The sequence below is a fragment of the Stenella coeruleoalba genome (genome assembly GCF_951394435.1).
Source record: "Stenella coeruleoalba genome assembly, chromosome: 14".
Lineage (NCBI taxonomy): Eukaryota > Metazoa > Chordata > Mammalia > Artiodactyla > Delphinidae > Stenella > Stenella coeruleoalba.
Window position 1 is genome coordinate 44,009,995 of NC_137160.1, and position 13,007 is coordinate 44,023,001.

General features: G+C 36.3%; 1 long non-coding RNA gene across 1 annotated transcript in view; it reads right to left on the reverse strand.

Moving 5' to 3' along the window:
* Positions 1 to 13,007, reverse strand: part of LOC307196932 — a 386,149-nt gene that overhangs the window by 70,414 nt on the left and 302,728 nt on the right. The gene's annotated exons all lie outside the window — the stretch shown is intronic.

The following is a 13,007-nucleotide window of genomic DNA, read 5'->3' on the forward strand; positions in this document are numbered from 1 at the left end:
TTTTTCAAAAATCCCCAACATTTCCTTAGGTTCCCTTTCTTCAGGGGTTGTAGGTGAATGTGTATCTCTGGTGGCAGTAACTAGCATAAAAATCTGGGGCAGGAAGCAGTATAATATACTGGTTTGAAAACAGACTCTGAAATCAGGTTGTCTGTATTTTAAATCAGTTTTCACCATTTGCTGGTTTCTTTTCTCGGTCTCAATTTCTCATCTGGGGATAATGAGAGTACCTAACTCATGGGGTTGTATGGAAGCCAATCAGTTTACATAGGTAAAGCATGATGAAAATTATCTGGTTCATAGTAAGTGTGGCATAAGAGCTTGCAATTATTATTCTTGTTCACTTAGGGAAGGCTGTGAAAGGATGCATAGAGCTGAAGCCTTACCAGCGAGCATGCTTTCTTTCAGATGATACCCATTCTCTATGCCATGTCACAAACACTTTTTGGAATATGCCCTGGGGCTTCTGGCATCACAGGTGCTTTAAGCTTCACTGTGTAAATGTATAGACAGAAGTAATAAGTATGTCAAATGATGGCAGTAATTTGCCACTTGAAAGCCAGAGACAATAAGCTTGTAAGATGTATACTTAATTTGGTACCTAAATGACTTCCCCAACAGAAATATTTTAAGAAAGAAAAAAAAAATGATGTTTGGTATAGCTGTACTGAGATCTTCATATACTTAAGTGAGTATATACATATGTGATCTTAAACATTGACAGAAACAAAAACAACAGCATGTGTTTGGAGATCCTCTGGATACTAAAGATCCTTTCCAGTGAGTTGGTGAATCTGATACTCTTCCATCAGAATTCCTATGAAGTGATTGTCTACTTTCCAAAGTGCCTCAAAATACCATCGCAAAGAGGAGCCCTTTAGGTTTACATACTTTGCCTTTGTCTATTTAGCTCTGATACCGTTTTTGGAGGTGCACTATGGTGTAGGCTTTATTTTTTTTTCCTTTAATGGTTTAAAAGGTACAACTCTTTCAAATGTTTCCTGATTTTAGAGACTTTATTTTTAAAGGATGGAAAAAAGTATGTTTATGTTACAGTACATCATTTAAGTGAAAACTGAGCCCTACAGAGAATACTATTTGTATATGATATATAAGGATAACTTTAGACTTTTGGTTTATATGACACTTCTCAAATTCCCCAGATTGGCCAGTTGACTTGTGTATGTATTCCCATAACGCGCTATGCTCTTTCCTACTTAGGAGAATAGCATTATAATTGAGTAATTGCTTATATAGCTTTTCCCACTACCTCTGTTTGTGAGCAAAGACTGAATTTTGTTCATCACTGTGTCCATAAAATTAATCAAGGTATCTATAGTAGACATTTAATAATATCTAATATTTCTTTTTTTTTTTTTTTTTTTTGCGTTACGCGGGCCTCTCACTGTTGTGGCCTCTCCCGTTGCGGAGCACAGGCTCCGGATGCGCAGGCCCAGCGGCCACGGCTCACGGGCCCAGCCGCTCCGCGGCACGTGGGATCCTCCCGGACTAGGGCACGAACCCGTGTCCTCTGCATCGGCAGGCGGACTCTCAACCACTGCGTCACCAGGGAAGCCCTATAATATCTAATATTTCTTTAATGAATGAATGAAATGAGTGGTGGAAGGTGATCAGTTGTGTGTGTGTGTGTGTGTGTGTGTGCCAGAGAGAGAGAGAGAGAGAGAGAGAGGAGAGAGAGAGGGAGATGAAATTGGAATTGGAAGCAAAAGATTGTCATCTGAGCTTTAAAGAGAAGGATAGGCATACAACTAGCTTGTCTGATTACCCTCTAGAATTTCTTTGAGGGAGGTCAGTCCCAAACTCTGTGCTGTTTCTCTGGGGTCTTCAATGAATTTAGAGTTGCTATGGGAATTTTAATTTTTTGAAGGAAGTGCCAAAACTTGACATTGGTTGAGCGCTGGGAAAATTACTAGCTCAATGTTGTTCTCATAGGCTGGACATTAGATCATATGATATTCCATTCAATTACATAATATCTTTGAAAAGTTGGGGTTTTTATGTCAGTTGTTGCCATAAAAAGAACAAATCAGTACTCGAAATGTTCAATCTGGTTCCAAAATATCGGAAGTTGTGCAGTGCCCAGCAGGTAAGTAAGAAATTACAGTTATTTAAGAATGAAATAATGCTATTACTTTTTTCTTTCAATTATGTGTATTATCTTTTCAATAGTCAACTAAGCTGTTATGACATAAATACTTATTAAGCTGTTTGCATATCACAACTTAATAAGTGGAACTCAGTTATTTCTTTTGGCTTAAGGGCACTGTTAAGAAATTGGTGAGACACTAAAGGTCCCATGTTTGGGAAACTTTGCTCAAGGGTGAAAAATGGAAAACTGGAGACAGAGCCTAGGATGAGAAGATTCAGTTTTTTGAAGGTGGGATGCTGCCAGTACTACAGTTTTTTTCCTCAACATTGGTCTGCAATTAAAGGTCAGGACAGATAATTAAACAGAGACCTTCAATTCAAGTCTAGGTGAACAATTTAATTATATTATTGTTTAATAGAGTTATTGCTACATGAGACTTGGTTTTATTTCCTCACAGACCATAAAGCCTTCCTGATTAAATATTTTTTTCATTACCCATGGATCAAATATTATAGAGCCTAGAAATATGACAGGCAAATGTAAAATAATTTCTAAATTTTCCCTTAGAAATGTAAGATAATACTTTATTTTAATCCTTCTTTTTAATACTGCTGCAAAATTCTAAAGCAATGATTGGCAGTATTGTTTCATTGAATTTGATCTGTAGGATTTTTAAGCTTCCTGTTAGTCAAATTAGCAAAATTAATGGAGAAGTAGAATATGTCATGATGACTTTGGGCACCGTCAAAATTAAGATTCTGTTTTGTTCTTACTTTACACAGCTAATTAACAATCTAACTTGATAACAGATTTTTCCCTTATCTGAGTTTCAGAAAAGATCATGATTCAAGAGACTTTGGAAAACAATACAGTTCTGAATTTTAGATTCATATTTTAATAAAAAGGCTGTTTAGTAACCTCATTTTTTTCATAAAAGCTTTAAGATATCCCTAAAAGCACCAACAATGTATAGCAAGTGTCTTCAATATTTGTTTCTTGTGTTATAAAGCAGAAACTAACACACCATTGTAAAGCAATTATACTCCAATAAAGATGTAAAAAAAAATTTTGTTGCTTGTGACATACATAGAAAATATTTCCAGGGTCTGCATATTAATCTTGTGATTTTCTGTTTGAAAAGAAAAAGAATATGCATGACCTGGCAGTCAGTATGAAGGCAGTATTTTCCCTTAATGAATATCTCATCTTTTTTCTTTAGCCTTGCAAAGTACTTTTGTCCTTTATTTGCCACTAATGCTTGTGATAAAAAATTAAATTACTGTTCATCCTTTCAATATGTTTTCCTCAGAGTTTCTCTGCTGAAGAACAAACATTTAAAAGAGGATGCAGATAGTTTAGTTTTATACACAGCCCTGCTATATTATTCATTGCAATGAATTTTTAATGTTAGAGAAAGAAAAGTAAAATATATGTTAATTTCTAAGGTGAGACAGGTAGTCGTCAAGGGAATGATAAATTCACAGAGGCTGGAGATGAGTGTGTGATAATAAAATAAGAATGCTTCTCTCTTGGAATCCTGGGCTTTTTCTGCATGTGGGAGTGTATCTCGTAAAGTTTTCTGAATGAAAGTCTCCAGACCCAATCACCAATAGCTAACGTGCCTCAGACTCTTTGAGTTTTCAGTTGAGAAAAAAGTCACTAGAGCAAGATTATTAAAAACAAAAACAATACAAACAAAACAAAAAAAGGAAGCCCTGACTGCCAACATACCGATAAGACTGTGCTGTATCTTGTGTGAGATTCCTCAGCTTTCATTTTTCCATTAATTTTACATTCCTTAATGAAATTTCTACTCTTGTCGTTCATAAATAAGTCAATTATTTTTCCTAAATAGGTGAAAAGATGTACATGAATGTTCTTTTAACTTTTTGATACTCTTTTACAAGAACAGCAAATGAATAATGTGCTTTATTTGGTCTCTGAATTGTCAAGGTTAATGGTTTTCTTAGTATTGTATTCTCTTGGAATTCAACAATTTATCTTCAGGCCAAAAGAATTACAGCATCTGGTAAGGAATCGATTTACAAACTGCTCACAATGTAAAAGAGCAGATTAAACTTTATGGACTCTGTTCTTCAAGCTCCCATAAGCTTCTCTGCTCCTGAGAAAGGGATGGGCAGTGTTTGATGTGAACAGGAGATAGTGAAATCACAGTAGTTCTAGGATATTTTCTCAAATTCTCCAAAGACATGTTCAATCTGTTGTCATCAGAAGACACATATTTTGAATTTAGGGAGGATGAATGTGTGGGAAGAAAAAAAAACACTGTCACGTGGAGAATTGTCTACTCTTGGTTGTCTGCCAAATACCAAGTAGTAATTGAGTCAGTAGTTTAAAAGAAAAAGGGGGGTATTTTCCATTTTCTTTTGTTGAATATAGATGAACAAAAAGGGCGGAACCATACTTTTAGGAAAACTTGTATGAGGTACGGACTGATATTTCAAAATAAGTTTTGAAATTTAATTTTAGAACCCCCGAACCAGAAACAATATGCTTTATTATATACTCTTAGTCTCAGTATAGAACATCTTACATGATTTACTTTTTTCATGCAATCACTCTATGTTAACTTTTTTTCTTTCTACCTCTTTCATATGCATTAATGTAAAACTGGAGACACCAACTGTTTAGGGCAAATGTAATTCTATTTCTGTGCTCTAACAATATATAAAAAACCAAATGTCTACTTTTAAGTTATTACCTTATTGATTTTTTCCTATACACGTAGTGGTCTTAATTTTATTTTACTCATTTTATAATGACTATCACCATAGCACCTAGGCAGATTTCACAGAAATGAAAAAATTATTATATGCAGCTAGCTACCTACAATAATATATGACAGACTACACAGCAAGACTGAACAAGTGATAACAAAATTCAAATTAATCAGTCACACTCGAAGGCTAATGATGTCAATCACCCCAAATATGTAGTTTTGTCTTATTCGTTTCTACTTCTTATCTGCTTCCTCTCTATTGCCAAGGCACCTAGACTCTTCATTAGTTTAAATTACAGAAACATGAGATTACCCCAAGTTTTTAGTATAGTTCCAATGTGTCTGGATCTCAGAAGACAGTGTTTATATAAGCATAAAATATTAGTTCTGGAAGGCAGGGCGGTATCTTGTCCTAGAACCTTGTGAACCTGACATTTTTCGGGTTGCGTAACCTTAAGTCATTGACCTAAAAATCCTAAAGTTCACCTCTTTTATCTTTAAAATGGGGTTTCTGAAAGAATTAATTAAAACATTGTGTATATGTTCAAGCACAATAGCTGATACATGAAAGTTGCTCGAAGATGTTAACTACGATATTGATGGTGTTAGTGGTGGAATGATAATACTTCCCTTATAAATGTATCTTTCTCCTTTTCCATCTGTAATCATATTTAGTCATATTACTTGCTGGAATAAAAGTTAAATTTCTAAAGCCTTTACTTTCAAATATATTTATCAAGTCAACTTAAAAAATTGGTCCATCCTCTCTGTCAAGCATGGTGTGTAGCAATATGAGCTATACTTCAGTATCAGCATCTAATAACATTTCAGTCTTCTATTTATCTTGGAAAAATATTCAAATGTGCAAAAATTAACTGTTTTTTTGCCTATAAAACATGTGTTACTTATAATTACAAAATGTTAATTTGAAACTCTTAACAGTGTTTTCTTGGGAAAAAAAATTTTTTTTTCTTACAGCTCTACTGGGCTCTGGCCAGATATTAGTATTCTTTTCCTTACTATAACCAAGGACCATGAGTCTAAGACTTGAACACTGTAGCTCAGATCAGAAAGAAGTGGGGATTCCAGGTTTTCTTTGTATTTACTTTTATAATTATTGCATCCAGTCCAAGACATAAGTCAAAACACAGTCACTTGGAAATTTACTTCTAGAAACTACAGTCAGAGGGATGAAAAGACCAGATCTTGAGGTCAAATCTGAGATCTGTGCTAATTATTCTCAAAGGGTCTTATCCTTCGATTAAGTCAATGAAACACATGCACACTCTAAGAAGACACAAAAAGAGATAAGTGATAGAGGTCTGGAGTTGGATTCAAAATTTACCTCTGCCCCCCAACAGCCCCCAGCCCGTTAACCCAAGAAATTAACTAAATAGCATCCAATCTTTACTGTGTACAGCATAGTGATTATATTTAATAATTACATACTTGAAAGTTGGTATGATCTTAAATGTCTCCTCACTACAAAGGACGGTAATTATGCGACATGATGCATGTGTTAAATAAGGCTATAATGGTAATTATTTAGTAATATATTAATGTATCAAATCAACAAGTTGTAAACTTTAACACCATGTTATGTTAATTATATCTCAATAAAGCTGGAAAAAATAGCATTCACTCTTTATTGTGCATAGATTATGTACTGAACATAGATTTCAACTCTGAAGCAGTTAATTGGGGGAGAAATTTATTTATTTTACCAGCTAGCACTTAGACCTTTTGGGAAGCGATGTATTTTCATTTGGAAACACTTTGTATGCATTCTTAGGAACAGATGGGGCCAGGGTGGCATGAATGTTGTGAGATACCAAATCATCATATGTAGGGGAAGGAAGCTATATTTATGATGGGTGGGGGATTAGTAATTTGTAGTTTTTGGTCCAGAATGGAGAAGAGAAAAATAAGGAGTGATGAAAAAGAAAGGGAAAGAGATGCTCATAAAATGAAAAGAAGCTGGAATGATGGAGATCAGTAAGCTTTGGGGAGGTGAGTAGACTAAAAGATAATTTAAAATGATGCTAGTTCATGTTCGCTTAAAGGTTGTTTGTCTTGCTGTGATACAAAGCACTCCTCCATCTCCTCTGGTGAAATTTTCTATGATTATGTAAAATTTTGGGAGTGGATCTTGGGATCATCTCAAAGATTCTTCTGGGTTTAGTATCTGGAGAGACATGGTAAAGCCTAGAAATAACATACACAGAAACAGAAGCCTAGCAGGCAAAGTGAACCATGAAAACGTGTCTTAGACATCTGCAGATCTTTTTGGATGTTAATAGGACCTGGTACTGAAAAATATTCAAGTCAAGTATACCTAGCTGACCAAGGTGATGTGGTGGCATCTGTAAGGCATTTTAAAGTACTGAGTGACTGTTTACTTCAAGGGCAGGACCAAAGTAAGGGTTCCTTCACATACCTTTACTTCTTAGATGTTGGCGTATAGCAAAGACTTATTAACAATGCTTTTCTGAAATACAACTCTCAGAGGTCAATTCTCAGATAGTCAAGATCAATCTTCTTTAAAGTAGCCTATAATTTTGCCACTGCCTACCTTAGTGTTCTTTTATGGTTCAACACTGCCTACTGAATAATGTCTCAAGTTCTCCTTCTGGAATTTATGTACTGTAAATCTGATTCCTTTCCATGTCTCTACCTCATTTGCTCATTATCCTTTAAACTAGCCAAACCAAAAAAAAATTTAATTCCTTAGTTTTTTTCTTATTTGGTTAAACTGCAGTGGAATAAGGAAAAATATTTTAATGGAACGAATAATTATAACCCTTTTCTCAAAATAATTTGCCTAAAATAATTTAAATTTTCTTAAAATTAACCTATATCTTCAACATACAGTTTTTGACTTTACACTCTTGGGAATGGATTTTGTGGATAATATTTTAAACTGAGACATTATTTTTGTGTCTAACCAAGTACTGCTTCTATCTTCCACTCTGAAAACAAGGAAAATACGTTTTATTATTTAAATATACACAGAGGGAGAGGAGCCAAGATGGCAGCATAGAAGGACGTGCTCTCACTCCCTCTTGTGAGAACACCAGAATCACAACTAGCTGCTGGACAATCATCAACAGGAAGACACTGGAACTCACCAAAAAAGATACGCCACATCCAAGGACAACGGAGAAGCCATAATGAGACTAGGAGGGGCGCAATCACAGTAAAATCAAATACCATAACTGCTGGGTGGGTGACTCACAGACTGGAGAACGCCTCTACCACAGAAGTCCACCCACTGGAGTGAAGGTTCTGAGTCCCAGGTCAGGCTTCACAACCTGGGGGTCCGGCAACGGGAGGAGGAATTCCTAGAGAATCAGGCTTTGAAGCCTAATGGGAATTGATTGAAGGACTTTGACAGGACTGGGGGAAACAGAGACTCCACTCTTGGAGGGCACACACAAAGTAGTATGTGCATCGGGACCCAGGGGAAGGAGCAGTGACCCCAGGAGAGACTGAACCAGACCTACCTGCTAGTGTTGGAGGGTCTCCGGCAGAGGTGAGGGGTGGCTGTGGCTCACCGTGGGGACAAGGACATTGGCAGCAAAAGTTCTGGGAAGTACTCCTTGGCATGAGCCCTCCCAGAGTCTGTCATTAGCCCCACCAAAGAGCCCAGGTAGGCTCCAGTGTTGAGTTGCCTCAGGCCAAACAACCAACAGGGAGGGAACACAGCCCCACCCATCAACAGTCAAGCAGATTAAAGTTTTATTGAGCTCTGCCCATCAGAGGAACAGTCAGCTCTACCCACCACCAGTCCCTCCCATCAGGAAACTTCCTGAAACTTCATGAAAAGGAATGAAGACAGCCTAAGAGACCTCTGGGACAACATTAAACGCAACAACATTCACATTATAGGGGTCCCAGAAGGAGAAGAGAGAGAGAAAGGACCAGAGAAAGTATTTGAAGAGATTATAGTTGAGAACTTCCATAACATGGGAAAGGAAATACCCACCCAAGTCCAGGAAGCACAGCGAATCCCATACAGGATAAACCCAAGGAGAAACATGCTGAGACACATGGTAATCAAATTGGCAAAAATTAAAGACAAAGAAAAATTATTGAAAGGAGCAAGGGAAAAATGACAAGTAACATACAAGGGAACTCCATTAAGGTTAACAGCTGATTTCTCAGCAGAAACTCTACAAGCCAGAAGGGAGTGGCATGATATACTTAAAGTGATGAAAGGGAAGAACCTACAACCAAGATTACTCTACCTGGCAAGGATCTCATTCAGATCCAATGGAGAAATCAAAAGCTTTACAGACAAGCAAAAGCTAAGACAATTCAGCACCACCAAACCAGCTCTACAACAAATGCTAAAGGAACTTCTTTAAGTGGGAAACACAAGAGAAGAAAGAACCTACAAAAACAAACCCAAAACAATTAAGAAAATGGTCATAGGAACATACATATTGATAATTACCTTAAACGTGAATGGATTAAAGGCTCAAGCCAAAAGACACAGGTTTGCTGAATGGATACAAAAACAAGACCCATCTATATGCTGTCTACAAGAGACCCACTTCAGACCTAGGGACACATACAGACTGAGAGTGAGGGACTGGAAAGAGATAGTCCATGCAAATGGAAATCAAAAGAAAGCTGGAGTAGCTATACTCATATCAGATAAAATAGACCATAAAATAAAGAATGTTACAAGAGACAAGGAAGGACACTACATAATGATCAAGGGATCAATCCAAGAAGAAGATATAACAATTATCAATATATATGCACCCAACATAGGAGCACCTCAATACATAAGGCAACTGCTAACAGCTCTAAAAGAGGAAATCGACAGTAACACAATAATAGTGGGGGACTTTAACACCTCACTTACACCAATGGACAGATCATCCAAAATGAAAATAAATAAGGAAACAGAAGCTTTAAATGACACAATAGACTAGATAGATTTAATTGATATTTATAGGACATTCCATCCTAAAACAGCAGATTACACTTTCTTCTCAAGTGCGCATGGAACATTCTCCAGGATAGATCACATCTTGGGTCAAGAATCAAGCCTCAGTAAATTTAAGAAAGTTGAAATCGTATCAAGTATCTTTTCTGACCACAACGCTATGAGATTAGAACTGAATTACAGGGAAAAAAACATAAAAAACACAAACACATGGAGGCTAAACAATACGTTACTAAATAACCAAGAGATCACTGAAGAACTCAAAGAGGAAATCAAAAAATACCTAGAGACAAATGACAATGAAAACACGATGATCCAAAACCTATGTGATGCAGCAAAAGCAGTAGTAAGAGGGAAGTTTAGCTATACAAGCCTACCTCAAGAAACAAGAAATATCTCAAATAACCAATCTAACCTTACACCTAAAGGAACTAGAGAAAGAAGAACAAACAAAACCCAAAGTTAGCAGAAGGAAAGAAATCATAAAGATCAGAGCAGAAATAAATGAAACAGAAACAAAGAAAACAATAGCAAAGATCAATAAAACCAGAAGATGGTTCTTTGAGAAGATAAACAGAATTGATCAACCATTAGTCAGACTCATCAAGAAAGAGAGAGAGAGGACTCAAATCAATAAATTAGAAATGAAAAAGGAAAAGTTACAACAGACACTGCAGAAATACAAAGCATCCTAAGAGACTACTACAAGCAACTCTATGCCAATAAAATGGACAACCTGGAAGAAATGGACAAATTCTTAGAAAGGTATAACCTTCTAAGACTGAACCAGGAAGAAATAGAAAAGATGAACAGACCAATCAGAAGTAATGATACTGAAACTGTGATTAAGGATCTTCCAATAAACAAAAGTCCAGGACCAGATGGCTTCACAGGTGAATTCTATCAAACATTTAGAGAAGAGCTAACACCCATCCTTCTCAAACTTTTCCAAAAAGGTGCAGAGAAAAGAACACTCCCAAACTCATTCTATGAGGCCACCATCACCCTGATACCAAAACCAGACAAAGATACTACAAAAAAAGAAAATTACAGACCAATATCACTGATGAATATAGATGCAAAAATCCTCAACAAAATACTAGCAAACAGAATCCAACAACACATTAAAAGGATCATACACCATGATCAAGTGGGATTTATCCCAGGGATGCAAGGATTCTTCAATATATGCAAATCAATCAATGTGATACACCATATTAACAAACTGAAGAATAAAAACCGTATGATCATCTCAATAGATGCAGAAAAAGCTTCTGACAAAGTTCAACACGATTTATGATAAAAACTCTCCAGAAAGTGGGCATAGAGGGAACCTACTTCAACATAATAAAGGCTGTCTATGACAAACCCACAGCGAACATCATTCTCAATGGTGAAAAACTGAAAGCATTTCCTGTAAGATCAGGAACAAGACAAGGATGTCCACTCTCACCACTATTATTCAACATAGTTTTAGAAGTCCTAGCCACGGCAACCAGAGAAGAAAAAGAAACAAAAGGAATACAAATTGTAAAAGAAGAAGTAAAACTGTCACTGTTTGCAGATGACATGATACTATACATAGAGAATCCTAAAATTGCCACTAGAAAACTACTAGAGCTAATCAATGAATTTGGTAAAGTAGCAGGATACAAAATTAATGCACAGAAATCTCTTGCATTCCTAATGATACACTAATGATGAAAAATCTGAAAGAGAAATTAAGGAAACACTCCCATTTACCATCGCAACAAAAAGAATAAAATACCTAGGAATAAACCTACCTATGGAGGCAAAAGAGCTTTATGCAGAAAACTATGAGACACTGATGAAAGAAATTAAAGATGATAGCAACAGATGGAGAGACATACCATGTTCTTGGACTGGAAGAATCAATATTGTGAAAATGACCATACTACCCAAAGCAATCTACAGATTCAATGCAATCCCTATCAAATTACCAATGGCATTTTTTATGGAACTAGAACAAATAATCTTAAAATTTGTATGGAGACACATAAGACCGTGAATAGCCAAAGTAGTCTTGAGGGAAAGAAATGGAGCTGGAGGAGTCAGACTCCCTGACTTCAGACTATGCTACAAAGGTAGAGTAATCAAGACAATACAGTACTGGCACAAAAACAGAAACAAAGATTAATAGAACAAGATAGAAAGCACAGAGATAAACCCATGCACCTATGGTCAACTAATCTATGACAAAGGAGGCAAAGATATACAATGGAGAAAAGACAGTCTATTCTATAAGTGGTGCTGGGAAAATTGGACAGCTACATGTAAAAGAATGAAATTAGAACACTCCCTAACACCATACACAAAAATAAACTCAAAATGGATTAGAGACCTAAATGTAAGATGGGACACTATAAAACTCTTAGAGGAAAACATAGGAAGAACACTCTTTGACATAAATCACAGCAAGATCTTTTTTGATCCACCTCCTAGAGTAATGGAAATCAAAACAAAAATAAACTAATGGGACCTAATGAGACTTCAAAGCTTTTGCACAGCAAAGGAAACCATAAACAAGACGAAAAGACAACCCTCAGAATGGGAGAAAATATTTGCAAATGAATCAACGGACAAAGGATTAATGTCCAAAATATATAAACAGTTCATGCAGCTCATTATTAAAGAAACAAACAACCCAATCCAAAAATGGGCAGAAGACCTAAATAGACATTTCTCCAAAGAAGACATACATATGGCCAAGAAGGACATGAAAAGCTGCTCAACATCACTAATCATTAGAGAAATGCAAATCAAAACTACAATGAGGTATCACCTCACACCAGTTAGAATGGGCATCATCAGAAAATCTACAAACAACAAATGCTGGAGAGGGTGTGGAGAAAAGGGAACCCTCTTGCACTGTTGGTGGGAATGTAAATTGATACAGCCACTATGGAGAACACTATGGACGTTCCTTAAAAAGCTAAAAATAGAATTACCATATGATCCAGCAATCCCACTACTGGGCATATACCCAGAGAAAACCATAATTCAAAAAGACACATGCACTGCAATGTTCATTGCATCACTATTTAGCCATCCAGCACTATATAGCCAGATCATGGAAGCAACCTAAATTCCCATTGACTGACGAATGGATAAGGAAGATGTGGTACATACATACAATGGAATATTACTCAGCCATTAAAAGGAACGAAACTGAGTCATTT